Source organism: Macrobrachium rosenbergii, chromosome 12, assembly GCF_040412425.1.
Source record: "Macrobrachium rosenbergii isolate ZJJX-2024 chromosome 12, ASM4041242v1, whole genome shotgun sequence".
Classification (NCBI taxonomy): domain Eukaryota; kingdom Metazoa; phylum Arthropoda; class Malacostraca; order Decapoda; family Palaemonidae; genus Macrobrachium; species Macrobrachium rosenbergii.
This window is the reverse complement of record NC_089752.1, coordinates 32,216,384-32,233,883: the sequence shown is the minus strand read 5'-3', so window position 1 is coordinate 32,233,883 and position 17,500 is coordinate 32,216,384. Positions and strand designations below refer to the sequence as shown.

The following is a 17,500-nucleotide window of genomic DNA, read 5'->3' as shown; positions in this document are numbered from 1 at the left end:
CCTTCCCCGTCATGCTGATATGTTTATTTCGCCATATCTATGTTTTGTTAAAAATTTGTATAAACACTCCGTAAATACATGTCAAAACTCGCCAATAATTATCATCGTGATTTTTTTGAGAACCTCTTTTTATCATCCCACGCTGCATCATTGATAGAAGGAGAGTCACCACCACCACCACCACCACCACCACCACTACTACTACTACTACTACTACTACTACTACTACTACTACTACTACTACTACTACTTTCACTCTATGCTGTTGTTGCTGCAGATAGATACGTTCGCCCCACCGCAGAAACTGCGGTGGTTTCTTAAATGTTGCCGCACACATCCGCGTTATGCAGAATCAACAACATTCGTGACTTGTTTAATACTCTGTCTACGGAAGGCATCCACATAAAGTTTATGTATTTTTCACGTATATTTCTTGATATGTGCTGTTATAAAAATTGAATTGGATAATAATTGAAACTTTGTAATTTAACCGTACAAATGGGAAAAAAGCACGTTAAAAGCGGAAGAATTTACTCATCAAATATTTATTTAACAAGAGAAGATCACATGCTTATCAGTATTACACCTTTCTTTTGCATTGTTATACAATTGTTATCTATAATACAAATCTGACAGTGATGAAAGTAAAATAGTGAGATTAAAGGCAGCGTTGTAAGATCTAGATTGTGCTCCTCTCTCATATCTGAACAGTGTGAGTTTGATGGGCCTCCAGTGCTTATTTGTCTTCTTTGATCGCCGTGGATTTCTTCCGTCTTCGGTAATGGCTGTTCGAAATAAGAACTTGGTTCCGGGGGAAGGTTAGGAGGTTGTCTTCAATGGGAACCTGGTGGTTGGCTGGAACAAGAACTGGACGTTGAAGGATGCACAGGCGAAGTTTTGTCTGCAGTGATATCCTGGTGTTGCAAACTTCCCTCCATGCAGATATAGTCAAATTCCGACTTTTGTAGTCTTCGAGAATTTAATCCCATAACACTAGTTTCGTCTCCACAAAAGATGTAAGGATATCTGTATCGTTTTTACGTTCCATTATAACAAGACATACCGACGTTGAAGCGTGGACCTCTACTGGGGAGTAGTTCAGTACGCCGCTAAGTGCGTGTGACACGCAAGATGTGAAGAAGTGTATTGAACATGATGATCCACTGGCTACCTCATCCATCTGCCCAGTAAGCTGTAGGTCCCGTTGCTAAGTAACCAAATGGTTCTTAGCCACGTAAAATAAATCTAATCCTTCGGGCCAGCCCTAGGAGAGCTGTTAATCAGCTCAGTGGTCTGGTAAAACTAAGGTATACTTACTTTTTATCTGCGTCGACGCATAAGCCTGGTGGTACCACGCTCATGTCTGCGGCATTGCAGCAGCGAAATCACGCACACGCAAGATGTGAACGACTCCAAAGATGTATATATAACTCGACAGCGGTCTGCGTCACCGCAACGCAGCTAACTGCGTTGGCACGACGCATAGTGTAAAAGGCGTCTAATAGCCTACTGTATAATCGTCTTGATGAAATCGTACTAATGCATAAACCGGAGGCAGGGATAAAACTGTCATAAACCATCTTAACGCAGCCGAACCGCTGACCTGTGCTTAAACTTTACTTGGCGTCAAGAATGTTCTTACTGAGTGAAGTATTTGTTTGGTGTGATGGAGCTTTCAAGTGCCGGCCCTCTTTGCCTTCTTTCTTCTTTTTTCTTTATTTTCCAAGTGCTTTTTATTGATGTTTACATGTTTTGTTTTTGTTAATCTTATTATGACACTTTTGCCGTGTGTCTTTTCGTTTTCTTTTTTCTTTTTGCGCGTCAATACAGAAAAATAATGATAGTGGTATTACTAATTAATGTACGTATATACCTATACGAATACTGCTGTTGACCATGGTATTTAATTTTGGAACCAATATAAAAAACCCCGTTTTAATCATTCCAACCTGACGATGGTTAACATATGGGTCATAGCTGTTATTTGTTGAATATTGAGGAAATGTCTCGTATCAGTGTGACAAAATGCTGTACACCATTTCCTTTTGTGAATATCCCTTGCAGTTGTCGTCTTACATTTGAGGACATTGAGTGGAGGATGATCTTTCACTCTTGAAAATGTATTAAATTTTTTTTATTGTATACTGTCGAAAGTACATTTTTTTCTTTTTGTATTGTGATTGTTATTTGGTTTTATGTCCTTTTAGTGTTGTTACACACAAAGAACACTAGAAATCGAAACAAATAAGAAGGAAGTGAGTGGTGTCTATTTTTTTGTGGGATTAGATTTTTATTACTGAGCTTTGAAAGATGAAAATTGTGTTTTGTTTTTTCCTGTGCTCTTCCCGTTTAAAATACTTGTCCTTTTTTTTTTAATGTTTGTGCCTTTGTTCTGACAATCCATTAGTGATCAACATCCTTGAGTCACTCATTTTTCAAGATAGGAACAATAAGACAGGACTTTATTAAACAATGGAGAGCCAAGGTGCATATCGCCTCTTCCCATTTTTCTTTTCTCTTCTTTTCTCATTTCTGTGTGTTATTTTTTATGGATCGTGTAAGTTAAGACAGTCAGTGTTACTAATAGCAAGTTAATTCTTACAGCTCATAGCGCAGAGAACTGAAGTGGAAAATTGCGTTATCTTTTATCCTGTTTCTCCTGTGCCAAAGAGCACATGGAAAGCGATGAGAAGTGACTTGTGATTAATTCAGGAGAAAAAAAAGATAAAAGGATTATAGTTGTCAGGTATTATTTAGAATTATCTCCCCTTACTTTTTAGTAATAAAGACCGTATGTGAAACTATAAGAAATGACCTTGAAATGAACAAATAAAGGAGGAACAACAAGACGACAGTATAAAGATTAAAACTGACAACAAGTTTCTGGGAACGCGACTCATTATTTCATGCAGTGTAACGGATGAATTGATAGAGAGATAGAGAACGGGTGATACATCACTTGATGTCAGAGGATAGTTGATGGTGATAGTCTGGCTTGAAGCGGCGGCTTTGAAGTCGACGTCATTAGCTTTTTAAAAGAGCTAATGGCTAATTATCTGAATTAAGCCCTGTTACTGCAAGAGAAGTGGAAAATCTCTCTACCCACTAAGGTATAACTGAACGCTGTGGTGGAAGAGCTGAACGCATTTATCCCCTTGATACTAGTTCGAAGCTCCGAGTGGGAAAAGAAAATTTCTTCATTTCATTTCCTCCTCGGGCATTCAAGGGATTTCAGTTGAGTCTTATCCGAGAATATAAAGAAATACAACGCGGCCGCTGTTTTTCCACCTAGTGTGTGCATGTGTTTGCCAGAAATCTAGAATACCCAACAAATGTATTGCACAGAATTTTTTTTTTTCAAACGTCATCTGTAAAGTGAGACTGCAATTACTTCGTCACTCGAGTAATCCTCTCTCGCAATTTACGTAATTTCATTGCCCTTTTAATTGCACGGAGCGTCACGGCCATCGCTATTGTAGATACCTGATTAAGATTCAGAACAGGAATTACCTCTGCTCTGGCGTCATACCTCTCTCTCTCTCTCTCTCTCTCTCTCTCTCTCTCTCTCTCTCTGGTTTGCGCACACCACCATCGCTGTGCCGCCGCATATTCCTTGTATTACCCCTTCTACCCCCCCCCCCATACCTGGGGAGGTGTGAATGGGGGAAGGTTTGAATTGGTCGAGAGAAGGCTTTACACTTATCCCGGGAGTTATGATAGTAGGTTCGTTTGTTTGTTTATTCATTCGTTACGTTATTTTGTTTATTCAAATTTTTCGTTTTATTTTTATGTATTTATCGGATTATTATTTTTTTCATACAAGTTTTCCTATTTAATTTTAACTTCTCTTGCTGGATTGCACGGTTGTCAATCCGTCTTTGAAATTATTAATTTTATTTATTTTTCCTCCGTGGTTTGCAATTGGGTGTGAAGGCCGTCGGAACATTGTTGAATGAGGCCTTACAACTAGACTGCGTAGTGAGGTTCACCGGAGCGAATTGGGCGCATTGTCCTTTTATTTGTTTTCAGGGAAGGGCGGCAGTCAGGACAAAGCATATAATGAAAACAAGAGAGGGAATTTACCGACCATTCGATTGAACTTTGCTTCTGGCATTTAGTTAAGTGACCGAGGAGACGAAAGGGCAGATTCGTGTATTTTTCGAAGGAATTTAACATTTCCAGTGCCGAAAGAGAACAGACAGACTTGAGACACTCTGGTTGGTTGTTGAATAGGTGACCGCCAGAAATGGCAGACATCCACAGAGCAGGCATGTGGCTTGCTACCGTATCTCGATATTTTTCTTATAAACGAAAGAGTATATTCTTTTGAAACCATCCCCTGTATATTTATATCTATCCATCTATCTATGTATCTACATACAATATATATATACACACACAATTATATATGTGTGTGTACGTACGTACATATGTATCGACATTCACATACTGGGGAGATTTTTTGTTGATCAGTCCACTGAAGATAGCATTTCCCTATGTTTCGGTTTAATTTGTATCATTCTCACCGTCATCATCATCATCATCATCCTTATCTTCATTATTATCATCATCGTTGTTAGTCAAAATAACACAAATATTTGCTGATATAATTTTAAAAAAGTGTTGACATTCTTTAGTGTTTTGAACATGCCGACCGTTCATTTCTACTACTCCTATACGTTTCAGATCTCGTTGTACCAAACACAGATTTGTTTATTTTACTGCAGGCATTTCTCACGTATTTGAAGTGCACAAATGTAGCCTGAGGTGAGTCTTCCAAATATATACTGCTGTATTTTTGGTCGCTCGCATGCATCCCATCAAACCCATCCGTTCGCCTTAGAAAATATTTGGCTTTCTTTGCACTCCGCCAGCCCCGGTTTTAAGACTTGTTTTACGAGTTCCATCCCTCACGTGTTGTGGGTAGTGAACATTCTCCTCTCTCTCTCTCTCTCTCCTCTCTCTCTCTCTCTCTCTCTCTCTCTCTCTCTCTCTCTCTCTCTCTCTCTCAAGTGGTGTCACTAACACGGGTTAAGACTATGATGACCATAGTTGTGGTGGCCTTGTTCATGGCATTAAATTCTCTCTCTCTCTCTCTCTCTCTCTCTCTCTCTCTCTCTCTCTCTCTCTCTCTCTCTCCACACGAGTGGTGTGGCGTGGACACCTCCAACTGCTGCCTCTGCACACGACATTGCTTTTCATTCGTCTTGTCTGTTCCGGTCTTTGCCTTTGGGCTCAAGCGTTAATCTAAGCCAATAAAATATTGTAAAACTTTTTTCCTTCGTTTTATAGTTTCGATAAGATTAATTGTGGAACACGAGAGAGAGAGAGAGAGAGAGAGAGAGAGAGAGAGAGAGAGAGAGAGAGAGAGAGAGATTGTATAATTTTTAAGTTACTCGCCCAAGAATATCCTGTTTCAGCTTTAATAGAGTCATAGTTACGAATTTCTGTTGCTAATGAAGCAGTTGGACGTCAGAAGGCTTTTTCTTCAGTTTATGTACGTGTTAGTGTTATTCTGGAGCGACGTACTCTAACCGATGATTGCATAATGGAAAGAGATTTTAGTTCGAAAATAAATTTACCGCTTCTTTCATTGTATTTTTAACGTCATGTATTTGTGACCACGTAAGAAGATTACTGGAACCAAAAATACACTGCTTTTGCCTCTTTCTTTTTATTTTTTTCCCATGGTATTTTTTTCATTATTCCTACATCGGTGATCATGCGTCCAGTAAAGAAATTGTTTTGAAATATCGAGATACATATTTGGAAATACTGATAATATACGTTATATTTTTAACTGAATTTTCCAATCGTAATTTTGTTAGATTTCCGACACAGGATCGTTAATGCTTCTCCTCCAAGGTGGCTCTTTTCTGCTTCCCCCACCCCAGCCCCCCTTTTTTTTTTTTTTTCGTAGGGTGGAAGGCGAGTTATAAAGGGTTTAGGTTCTTTGCTGCTGGAAGAAGGACTGTCGAATCGTTCCATTTCACGTCTTCCCTTCCAGCCGATTCTCTCTCTCTCTCTCTCTCTCTCTCTCTCTCTCTCTCTCTCTCTCTCTCTCTCTCTATATATATATATATATATATATATATATATATATATATATATATATACATACATACATACAGTATTTATATATATATATATATATATATATATATATATATATATATATATAATATGTGTGTGTGTACAAATAAAATGTTTGTATGTGTTAGTCTTTATTATAAAAGTGGAAACATCTTATCGATTTAATTTTTTTTCTCTCTCTCATCGCATTGTTGACGATAGTATGAACGGGATCGTTAATAACCACCTCAAGAGGGGTTTTGACCCCTCATGAGGTATAATGTAGCGACCTACTTTTCTCTCTCCTCTTTTCTACTTTCATCTGACTTATCTCACCCGAGTCTTACCTGTTTTCTGTTTTTATTATCGTTACATGCCCTCACATGATTATTCTTTTAGACGTGCACACACATACACACACGCTTACCCACAGACACACGCACATATATATATATATATATATATATATATATATATATATATATATATATGTGTGTGTGTGTGTGTGTGTGTGTGTGTGTTTTGTGTGTACTTATGCAAAAAAATTACTTCGCATTAGGTGGCATAACGGCTTCTCAGTATTAACCACTGATATCCGCAACGGGGTTTTTTTTGTAAACAGTTCATAGAGTAGAATTCTCTTGCTTATTAATAAATTATTCAGTGGTATCCCTTCCTGTCTCATAATTGATTTTGCGATTCTGTGTCTCCAGAGTTCATGCATATCAGAGAAAATATTGCAGGGCTAATTTTTAGTTTTCTGAAAAGAAAACTATTGTGCCGGCTTTGTCTGTCTGTCCGCACTTTTTTCTGTCCGCCCCTCAGATCTTAAAAACTACTGAGGCTAGAGGGCTGCAAATTGGCATGTTGATCATCCACCCTCCGATCATCAAACATACCAAATTGCAGCCCTCTACCCTCATTAGTTTTTATTTTATTTAAGGTTAAATTTAGCCATAATCGTGCGTCTGGCAACGATATACTGTAGGCCAGGCCACCACCGGGCCGTGGTTAAAGTTTCATGGGCCGCGGCTCATACAGCATTACACCGAGATCACCGAAAGATAGATCTATTTTAGCTGGCCTTGAGTATACGATGTACAGAAAACTCGATTGCGCCGAAGAAACTTCGGCGCATTTTTTACTTGTTGTATTATATATCTGAGGTTATATCCATTTTAAACCTTTAATTGTTCGAAAGTAATTTGAATTTGTATTAGTTTTAGTTTTTTCTTTGTATTTGGACTGTGATATTATTTGGTTTCCGTATTTAGCGATTAACTTGGGTCGATTTAATCTGCAAACTAGCCTCGCAGTGTTAGTGGTTAGATAGGTTTGGCGTAGCGAGATACTTTTAATATTAAAACTTAAGAGGGAAAAGTTCACTGTTTGTTCTTGTATTTAGAAAGAAATTGTTATTATCAACAAAGTTGCAATTGCTTTTGTCACCTCTTTGACGAGAAGTGCCATTAATTCAAGTGTACTTGTTTTGTTTGTTGGTTTGCCTCTCGTATTGTGAATGGTTTCTGTTGCTGCATTCAGACAGTAAAAAGAGTATTGTGGTCAGGCGGAAAATGTTTATAGCGTTCCTTCAGTGCTTGGCAATTACTCGCCCAGTATAATGCTGACAACGTTTTCCCTCACGCGTGACACCTAGTGTCGCATGGAAAGGAATTCGCTTTTCTCACTGATTATTGCCATTGATTTCCCTTTGTTCCAGAATTTGTTGCAAGTTTGCCTAGTTTCCGAATGACTACGTCGGTTGGTTACTATTGTGGTCAGTTTTCATTTGGCGTTACTGGTATTCCGTTCAGAATTCTTGGTTGTTCGCCATTCCTTGTAATCTGTAATTTTTTTTAAGAGTACGGAATTCTACTTCCTCCTTCTGTATTTCCGGAGTCATTACTTGAGAGGAGTAGTCAGCCAGCTCACAATTTTTATGCAGCCTACTCTCTTGGGCATTTCAGTGTGCGAAATTTATTGTTAAAAGATCAACATTATGGAAAACTAAACTTTATTTGCCAGTGAGAAATAATGACCAAAGTCTGTTAACTTTTCAGAAAGTAGCAGCAAAGTGTTGAAAAATGTTGAAATTAATTGTTAATATAAATAATTCATAAAAGTCAAATAAGGCGAATAATTAATATTAAGGAGCCAGTGCTGCTTTGAAGCAGATATTTAATGTTGAATTTTACTATATCATGGGTACAAATGTAGAAAGTAATTCAATGTTAAAGCAGTTCACTAAAGACTGGTGTATAGGAATAATCTTATTAACCAGTATTGTGACGGTAAATATTATCCTTAACTAATGGTGTTTGAAAAATATTTAAATAAAATTAAGCTGTTAACAAGTGCATAGCTGTTACTTTGTTTCAGAAGGACCAAGATTGGTTGGTAAACTATATGTTGAAATGTGTGTCAAGTGTGGTAAACTTGAAAGCAATACTCTCATTTGGATTGTAATTAACGATTTACAGTGTTGAAATTAACCAGTATTGTTGAAAAAATATTAAGACATATTTACTTTTTTTTTGTGCTATAATCAAAGTCACGTAGCACATTGTTCAAAAGGTATTTAGGACGAAGTTGAAACCTTCCGTCTTCTGGGCCTTTGATTTTGCGAAATAAAAAAAAAAATTAGTAAGTTTACTTTGTTGCTGAATGAGGATTTTTTCGATAATATTTTACAGATTTGGAAAACGTGATATATATATATATATATATATATATATATATATATATATATATATATATATATATATATATATATATATATATACACACACACACACACACACACACACACACACACACACACACACACACACACTAGCTAACCAACCTAGCGCTGCCCGGAAAAACTCTGAATGACATTCAATAAGCTATCTTTCTCTCTCTCCTGCTTTCTCCTCACTAACTCCCCCAAGTTTACCTGTCATTTCTTGTCAGTTCATCGAAACTGCCGTTAAAGCTTGCGTGTAGACAACAGTTTCTGGACAGGGACAGTCCACTCACCAGAATGGATGAACTGATGGTATTACCGAAATATCTTCCTACCAACTGACAGGTAATTGCACGTGTGGACAGGTTAGCACCAATTTCATGACAGTTTGCCACTGTCTTTCATCTGGGAAGCATCTCAGACACTCTGATCAGAATATGAATAAATTATGTATAGGCCTATTCATCTCACTGTTACATTTTTCAACGCTATTTGTAGGCCGTTATAAGTCCAAATCGTACAATGAACAAGTAAAAAATGCGTTAAGGTTTCTTTGGTGCAATCAAGTTTTCTGTACAGTGTATAATCAAGGCCACCGAAAATAGATCTATCTTTCGGTGGTCTCGGCATAATGCTGTATGAGTTGCGGCCCATGAAACTTTAATCATGATCATGGCTAACTTTAACCATAAATAAAATAAAAACTACTGAGGTTAGAGGACTGTGTTTAATGATTGTTAGAGTGCTGTGTTTAATGATTGGAGGGTGGATGATCAACATACCAATTTGCAGCCCTCTAGCCTCAGTAGTTTTTAAGATCTGAGGGCAGACAGAAAAAAGTGTGGACAGAAAACAGTGCAGACAGAAAAAAGTGCGGACGGACAGACAGAGCCAGGCCAATAGTTTTCTTTTCAAAACACTGAAATCTAAAACAATATTTCCATGTGATACAGACAGTGATGTCTTTTTATGAAATGTGTTACTAAAATGAAATTAAACTTCACTGTCCAATTCATAAAAAACTGAACCAACCCCTCAGTTCTAATTTAAACTCATTCATTAGTATTGTATGAGAATAGACGTCTTTTTTTAAAAAGAAATATTTAGTCAGTACTATGTTATGCCTTTTTACTTCTTTCCAATTATTAAGTGAATTGCTGCAAGAGTTAGCCTTCCACCCCCTCATCATATTAAGAAAAAAGTGGCAGAACACTTTCCTATATGGCTAACTTCTACTCGTGATACATATTTTTTATATTGGTTTTAGGGACGTTTTTAACAAAATTACAACTCATTATCTTTACAAGGACATCAAATTCCCTAAAGTAGAATTGTGTATTAAGTTACATGTACAGCATCTATAAACTTGGTTAATTAGTACTAAAACATAATCATGAATGAAACAATCTTTTAATTCTTGGAGGAATGTTAGGTTTATTGTTTTGAATAAATATGCATTGATAAAAGATAGAAATGAGTATATATCATTCTAATATATAACCATAAACAATTTTATTTTCCTAAATGATGGGAATACTATTCCTTACAGCAGAAGTTTTGGATCGATGTGTTGTGTAAGCTGTGAGCACTTCGAGTTTCTCTTAATTGCAGTAGTTGCCATTTCTTAATTTAATATACTTTTTGCATCTGATGCATTTACCTTCCAAGTGCCTTTCGGAAAAGGTTTCCAGATGTAATGATCTACATTTCTGTAAAGCTTTAATCTAGAATTTTCAGTCGTTATCTTCCAAGCAACGTGAAAAGAAACTTATCTTCCGTATGTAGAGAAGTTTTTTGCCAGTTCGCAAGATAATAAATTCCAACTGCTAGAGAGCCCAAGGTGCATTAAGCCACTACTATTCATGTGCGAACTTGGCTTCGCTTACTACGGAAAGAAATTACCGATTTTCAATTAATATTTTATCGGGGTAAAAAGCAATTATATTAATTATCATACATTATGATCAAAGTTCACGTAAATTCAGATAAAAAATTGATGTTATAGGGGATTTATTGTTTTAGATTAATCATACTTCTGGAAGTGCCAGAAAAAAAAAAGGTGAAGTGTCAGGTGAAAAATGAGAATAAACCCAGAAAACTGAAGGAAAAGGTGATGTAAAAACGAAAATTTAATTTGTTTTGTCTGCATTTGTATGTCTGTCACGGGGTACGGGTTTGATTTTAAGTTAAAAACCTTTCTGTGGCAACATAGAGGCCGTGTACAAAATTTTGTCTGGGTCTGGACAGACCCAGACAAAATTTTGCACACGGCCTCTACATTGCCCCCATATGTAATATATACATATATATATATATATATATATATATATATATATATATATACATACAGTATATATGTGTATATTACATATATATGTAATATATACATATATTACTAGTGGCTTCATACATATATATATATACATACATATACTTACGAAATAGCCCAGATCAAGTCCATATTTTTTTTTCATGTAAGGTTTAACTTTTAGTATAAAACAATCTCTCTCTCTCTCTCTTTCTCTCTCTCTCTCTCTCTCTCTCTCTCTCTCATTAACGTTTACGAAAATGCTATGTCCTTTATAATGAAGTCATTTATATACCTGGTATGCTGTGTTGCTTATGTCTTAAAATGGAAAAATACGTTGACGATAGAGAAAGAATTTTCATTTTCCTAAGCATGCAAAGGTTTCTCTCTCTCTCTCTCTCTCTCTCTCTCTCTCTCTCTCTCTCTCTCTCTCTCTCTCTCTCTCTCGTCTGTAGTGGTGAGTCATTGACCTCCTTTGCCAAACAAGGGGAGTTTTGTTGAATGCTTGTATTTGTTTTTGAAATTTTCGAACGTTAGGTAGATGGGGTTTGTAATTATTGTATTAACAAGAATACTTTAGATAATTGGTACTACTACTACTACTACTACTACTACTACTACTACTACTACTACTACTACTACTAATGATTATTATTATTGTACGATGTTTCAATAACAGTTTAATTACATCTTTTTTAACATTTTCCCGAAATATTCAAATTTAATATTGAAAGGTATAAAGGAATGTACCCTACGCCTGTTTTGGACTTTCTGTGAAGGCAGAATGGCTAGGTAACATACCTCGAAAGCATCAATATTTATTGATTAATGCCATTCTCCTGTTGTAATATTTTTATGCTGAAGCGACAAAAATATTAGCCAAAATGTTTATACTTTTATCTAAGCAAGTTCCCATTCGCTTGCGAGGGTAATAACCCCTTGTATTTTCTTGGTTGACACACACACACACACACACACACACACACACACACACACACACACACACACACACACACACGAAACTGAACGAACCCTTTTATGCCACTTGTCTTTCTTTAGCGCGAAAACAAAATGGCATCTTGTTGGTTTTTTCTGTAATTAGTATCATTCACCCACAGACGCTATTCGGACGTGGAAATGAGGTGAATAAATGTTGAGTGGTAAATTTAACGTTTTGTCATTTTTAGTTCTCCTCTTTCCACCGTGGCGCTTTTCTGCCAAGTTTGTACGTGTTTATTCGCGATTATCGTCCTGTTGCCTTGGCATTTGTCTTACGCCTTGGTTTGCCCAGAATGGAACTTAGTTATTGTTCAGGTTATCTGCTGCCTGTGCCTTTTTAATGCTGCTATTGTCTTTAAACTGTAATTCACTTCGGAATATTTGCAATGCTCTTATTTATGTTATTTTTCTGTTTGATATTTATTTTTTTAATAAAAGAAAAATCCATCATTTTTTATAGGAGGAACAGTAATAGTATATACATTCTCTCTCTCTCTCTCTCTCTCTCTCTCTCTCTCTCTCTCTCTCTCTCTCTCTCTCTCTCTCTCTCTCTCTCCTGAGGAAGTAACATTACTATCAAAACAATACAAGTGATTTTGCCTTGAATAAATTTTTACTGATTGCCGTTGATATATATATATATATATATATATATATATATATATATATATATATATATATATATATATATATATATATATATATATATATATATATATATATATATATAATATATATATATAATGATGCATTTTATTTTATTAAAAAAATATCAAACAGAAAAATACATATCTTTAGTGTGTGTACATATATAGCCTATTCTCTTAAAGTTCCGTAAATAATTGCCTAGATGAAGTTCTACATTATGTGCTGTATATAGCATAATAATATTCCATTTTTATCGTCTGTATTTACATATATACATTTTTTTTGTGTACCAGGCTGTACCTCGGAATAAAGTGGAAAGTAAAAAGCTAGTTCATTGTAGATAAATTTACTCCGGTAGAAACACGAAAGTCAAAGTTTACGAAATTGGGAGCAAGGGAAGCTATGAAGTAGATGTCACACATCTTGGGTGATGATTAAAAAAGAGAAGAAACTGACATTTGTTTTGAAGCGATGGTGGCTCATATCCACAGTTGTGAATAAGAGCAAAGGTTTTGGCGGAAGTGAGTTGACCCCTCGATCAATGGGATTCTTTTTTTATTCGTGCCTCAGTTCGTGATTTAGGGTTCCCTATTTGAAGAAAAAAAAAAGGTGTTTGGTAAGGTGAACGTACATCCTCGTCATTTTGGCGAGTCTTGTCTTTGTTATCATTACAATCGTTATGTCGGACATCGTCATCTTGTTATTTTTGTCAAGAGTTATCTTTGTTCCTGTCAGTGCTTTACTTCCTAGAAATGCTGGATCACGAAACCTTGCAACGCCTGCTGTGCAATTGTGGGTTCCGATCTGCAGGTACCGAGCAAAAAGGAACAAGAAAGCAGACGTGAAAAAATCTTTATATGAAACATGAAATTTTCGGAGCTAGTGACGAAGGTGATTTGAGTTGACCTCTCTTAACCAGGGTCAGTTAAAGATTTATTGATTTACTGCAAATAACTCGAGCGACGGTTGATCTTTCTTGACCAAGGTCAGGTGACCGTCGATCGATTTGTTTATTTAAGGCTGTAAGCTGTCGGGACAACTATTGTAGCAATCGACACAGTAAATAAATAATCACAAAAATTTATTTAAATAGATTATAACATTCTTAATCAGTTTTTCGTAAAGAGGAGGAGGAGGAGGAGGAGGAGGAGGAGGCTACAAGGGTAACGCATTTCATGATAAAGCGTTACCTAAAAGTGTCTTGTCTCCCGGCGAGTTTATTAGATAAGAACCCCAGTGAGTAGGGTCGTGTGTATAGAAACGGTGGGTGTTTGAATAGGGCGAATTATCATCTATGAATCTTGAGTAGAGGCGCGGTTGGGTCTGAGGTGTCGAGTGAAAAAAAATGTTGGAAGAGAGTTTTTCATTCTGTGATTACATAATGGCAGAGTAGAGAGAGAGAGAGAGAGAGAGAGAGAGAGAGAGAGAGAGAGAGAGAGAGAGAGAGATCGGATTGTCTGTGTTGTAGCACACAATATTTACGTTCACGTAAGGGACATGGAGAGACACTAATGCTTCTTTTTGTTAAGGGTGTAAACTGGGTATCCTTATAGTTGTACTTTTGCACCAAGGCCCTTGGTTGCACTCAGTCGCAAGGTTGCAGGTCGCTCTGTCCTGTATGACTTGTGCTTATTATGAAACTCAGGGTAGTGTTCTTGGCCCATTACTCTTTATATCACAATATAAACGTGCCATGTGTGGTTCTGCATTTTATACAAGCTTATTGCTTATGCAGATGACGCTGTCATGCCATCGATCCCATCTAAAATGTATAGACCTTTGATTGCTGAATCTCTCAAAAGAGATTTAGCTAAATGAAGTGCTCGGTGCAAATTATGGCGATGCAGTATACTGTACAACCCTTACAAAATTCAGAGTATGATCATTGGCAGGTCTATGGCAGTTGATTTCCTGCCCCCTCCCCTCCAACCTTCACCCAGATTTTTCATTAATTGTTTCAAATTCAAATTAATTTATTTCAAATTCTACGCGCCGTTCTTGATTGTAGACTCACTTTTGAGAAATGTATCAGGTGTATCTCATCTTCAATTGCTCAAAACATCGGTATACTAAGAAAGGCTTTCAAGGCTTGGAGAGCTGTCTGTCCTGAGAAAATTTTTCAATTCTTTTATTCTTCAATGATTTTAATATTTTTCTTCTGTTTAGTCTGCATCAGCTGACTCGAGTCTTAGTATAAATTCTTATCCTTGTTCTTTTTAACCTAGCTCATTGTCATGCTGTATCAGATTCTTCATAATTCTGTTCATCCTGTACCTATACTATACCCTCCACCGCGTAGTGCTAGATACGCAGTTAATTTTAACATTCTTGCCTTTTCTTCTGTGAGATTCAGTACACACAGTTTTACAGAAGTATTATTCCTGTTGTGACCAAATAGTGGAATGATCCACCTAGTCTGTTGAAGCTTCAGAAATTCAAACTTGGTGTAAATGTGTCTGTGTTGAGCAGACTGACCTGACACTCACTTCTTGGTTTATTTTTATTTTAAATTACTCTTTTATCCATCTAATTTTTTATATATTTATCTTGTTTGTTAATATCTTACTTGTTTTCCCTTGTATTTCTGTTTCATAGTTTATTATTCTTAACTTCCTTTCTTGATTTGGGCCTGTAGCATTCTGATTTTCCTGCCAGGGTTGCGGCTTGCCTTATGAAGGTGATGCTAATAAATGCTATTTTTGGGAGCACTTGATTCTCAGGTGGACCAGATACCATATAATTTTACTCCCGGTGTTTATGGTTTAAAGGCTGCTCCACGGGGATGAGGTGTAGCGCTTGTTGGCCGCTTTTAATTTTGATAGTCCCCACCACCTGGCGAAATTAATTTATTTGCTGTATGTTGAAAGGATACCGGAGACTGGCAGCACATTGTATTAGACCCAAACTTATAGGAAAACATGAAAGAATGCAGATAATAGAGAATGGGTCCTAATACCGAAGGAAGCCACAGATCTGCCTCCTCAAGAAAGTGAGGTTATACAATGCAGAATCTAGGAGAGATTTATTGCTTTGGCAGTCAGAGTGAAAGTAAGAAAAGTAATAACCAAATCGAGGAATCTGAGTAATTCCTGTACTCCACGTGACAATGAGAGAAGTGATAGCCAGAATGGTGCTCTCAACGGAACACCCACACTAGATTACATTTCTAAATCTTGCTAATCTCCAGACTGATGCAAGTGCTTTATCAACTTCTTTTTCTTGCGAGATGTGTTTTTCCATGTCTTTGTCTGACCATACGCCTGGTCTTATCATTCTTGCTGATGCAATTTACGCTTTGGGAGCAGTATTTTCCAAATGATCTACATTTTGTGCCTTGATAAGTTACATGTTCATGCTTTACGTCTTTTCTTCCACACTGCAGACCAGGTGCGAAACGTTTGTAGTTCATAATTTAAAAACTAATTAAGAATAACTTAACTGGACAGAAAACATAACCAAGAGACATGGGACGTTTATCAAGGAGGTCCCATGGAGTATTGCGAAAAGTCGATCAGAGGACATAAATAGTTACCAATTAACTTCGCCCTTTCTGGTTAACAGGAGGGGGATGGTGGAATTCTATTTTGTTTTTCGATTAACCTTGAACTGCTTTGGTTTCTTAGAGTATTTTATTTCAGTTCCCTTCATATGATGGCCTTGTGGACAGGATGTGACGTTATGCAAGAATTTAATAAGTAAGGGACATTATCTATTGCTGATAGGAATGCGACAGATTAAAATAAGATAATGTGTCGATAACATTAGTGATGTGTGTCACAATGTCATTTGTCTTTTAGTAATACAAGGATAGTGAGAAGAGTGTTCTCGTTGTTTGTGTTCGTTGTGATCTAAAGCTAATATTGGTGCTCGGTGTTATTTTTAAGCCCGGATTTGTCATTTAGGATCACCAGGTTTAGCTTTGAAACGTGAGTGTCATTAATTTTATATTTCAAAAAAGCCTCTATCCCGGACAAGGGTGCCTCTAGAGTTTAAAAACAGCACAGCAATCAGTGTAGTGCTCATATCTCTTAAATCCTCTTTTGGAACAGAAGGGAGCCCCCTTTTTAACTGCATAGTCAAAAATAAACGTCATGCATGCAAAGCTACGTCATATATGTACGTAGAAGTTTCCTCATGAGAGTGCATTAGCACTACACATTTGTTATGCGTTATTTCCATTCATGGACATTTAAGTCCCCAGGAGTCTCTCTCTCTCTCTCTCTCTCTCTCTCTCTCTCTCTCTCTCTCTCTCTCTCTCTCTCTCTCTCTCTCTCTCATCTTTTTCACCTCTGGTATCATCCAGGCATCTGTAATCCTTTAATGTCTTGTCTGTTTTAGATTGAAATGGAGCCGAGCTGATATGAAACCATTATGCTTTTCTCTTCTCCTGTTGTCCCTCACCAGAAAAAAGAAGCTCCTTCATTCCTCAGAATGTTTAGAGACTTACCATCCTTATTCATTAATCGCAGTCCAAGAGACAAATTTGTCACATTCTTAGATAACTGTAATTTTTCTTTCAGGGTCTTACCCAAATATTTAATCGATTTGCTCTTCTGTGGCACATCAGTGTGATAGAAAGGTCACTTGCCCGGCTGGAAATTGAAAGATTGCTGCTAGTGGTCCCTTTCCTTTCTTTTTCATTTGTATCCACATACGAGCAGCAAGGGCCCGTTCTGACATAAGGCCAGTACTAAATAGAACAACAGCAACAACAACTAAAATCTGTTAAATTAAGTGCATTACACCAC

The 17,500-nt window shown here is 36.8% G+C and overlaps 1 protein-coding gene across 23 annotated transcripts in view; it reads left to right on the top strand.

The window, feature by feature from the left end:
• Positions 1–17,500, top strand: part of ZnT63C (zinc transporter 63C) — a 237,393-nt gene that overhangs the window by 146,083 nt on the left and 73,810 nt on the right. For 2 of the 23 annotated variants that reach the window (XM_067112117.1, XM_067112106.1), the window contains exon 1: positions 16,545–16,678. The exons of the other annotated variants lie outside the window; for them this stretch is intronic. The gene's annotated coding sequence lies outside the window, so the exon portion shown is untranslated. Of the gene's footprint in view, positions 1–16,544; positions 16,679–17,500 lie in introns of those variants that run through there. 23 annotated transcript variants of the gene reach the window in all.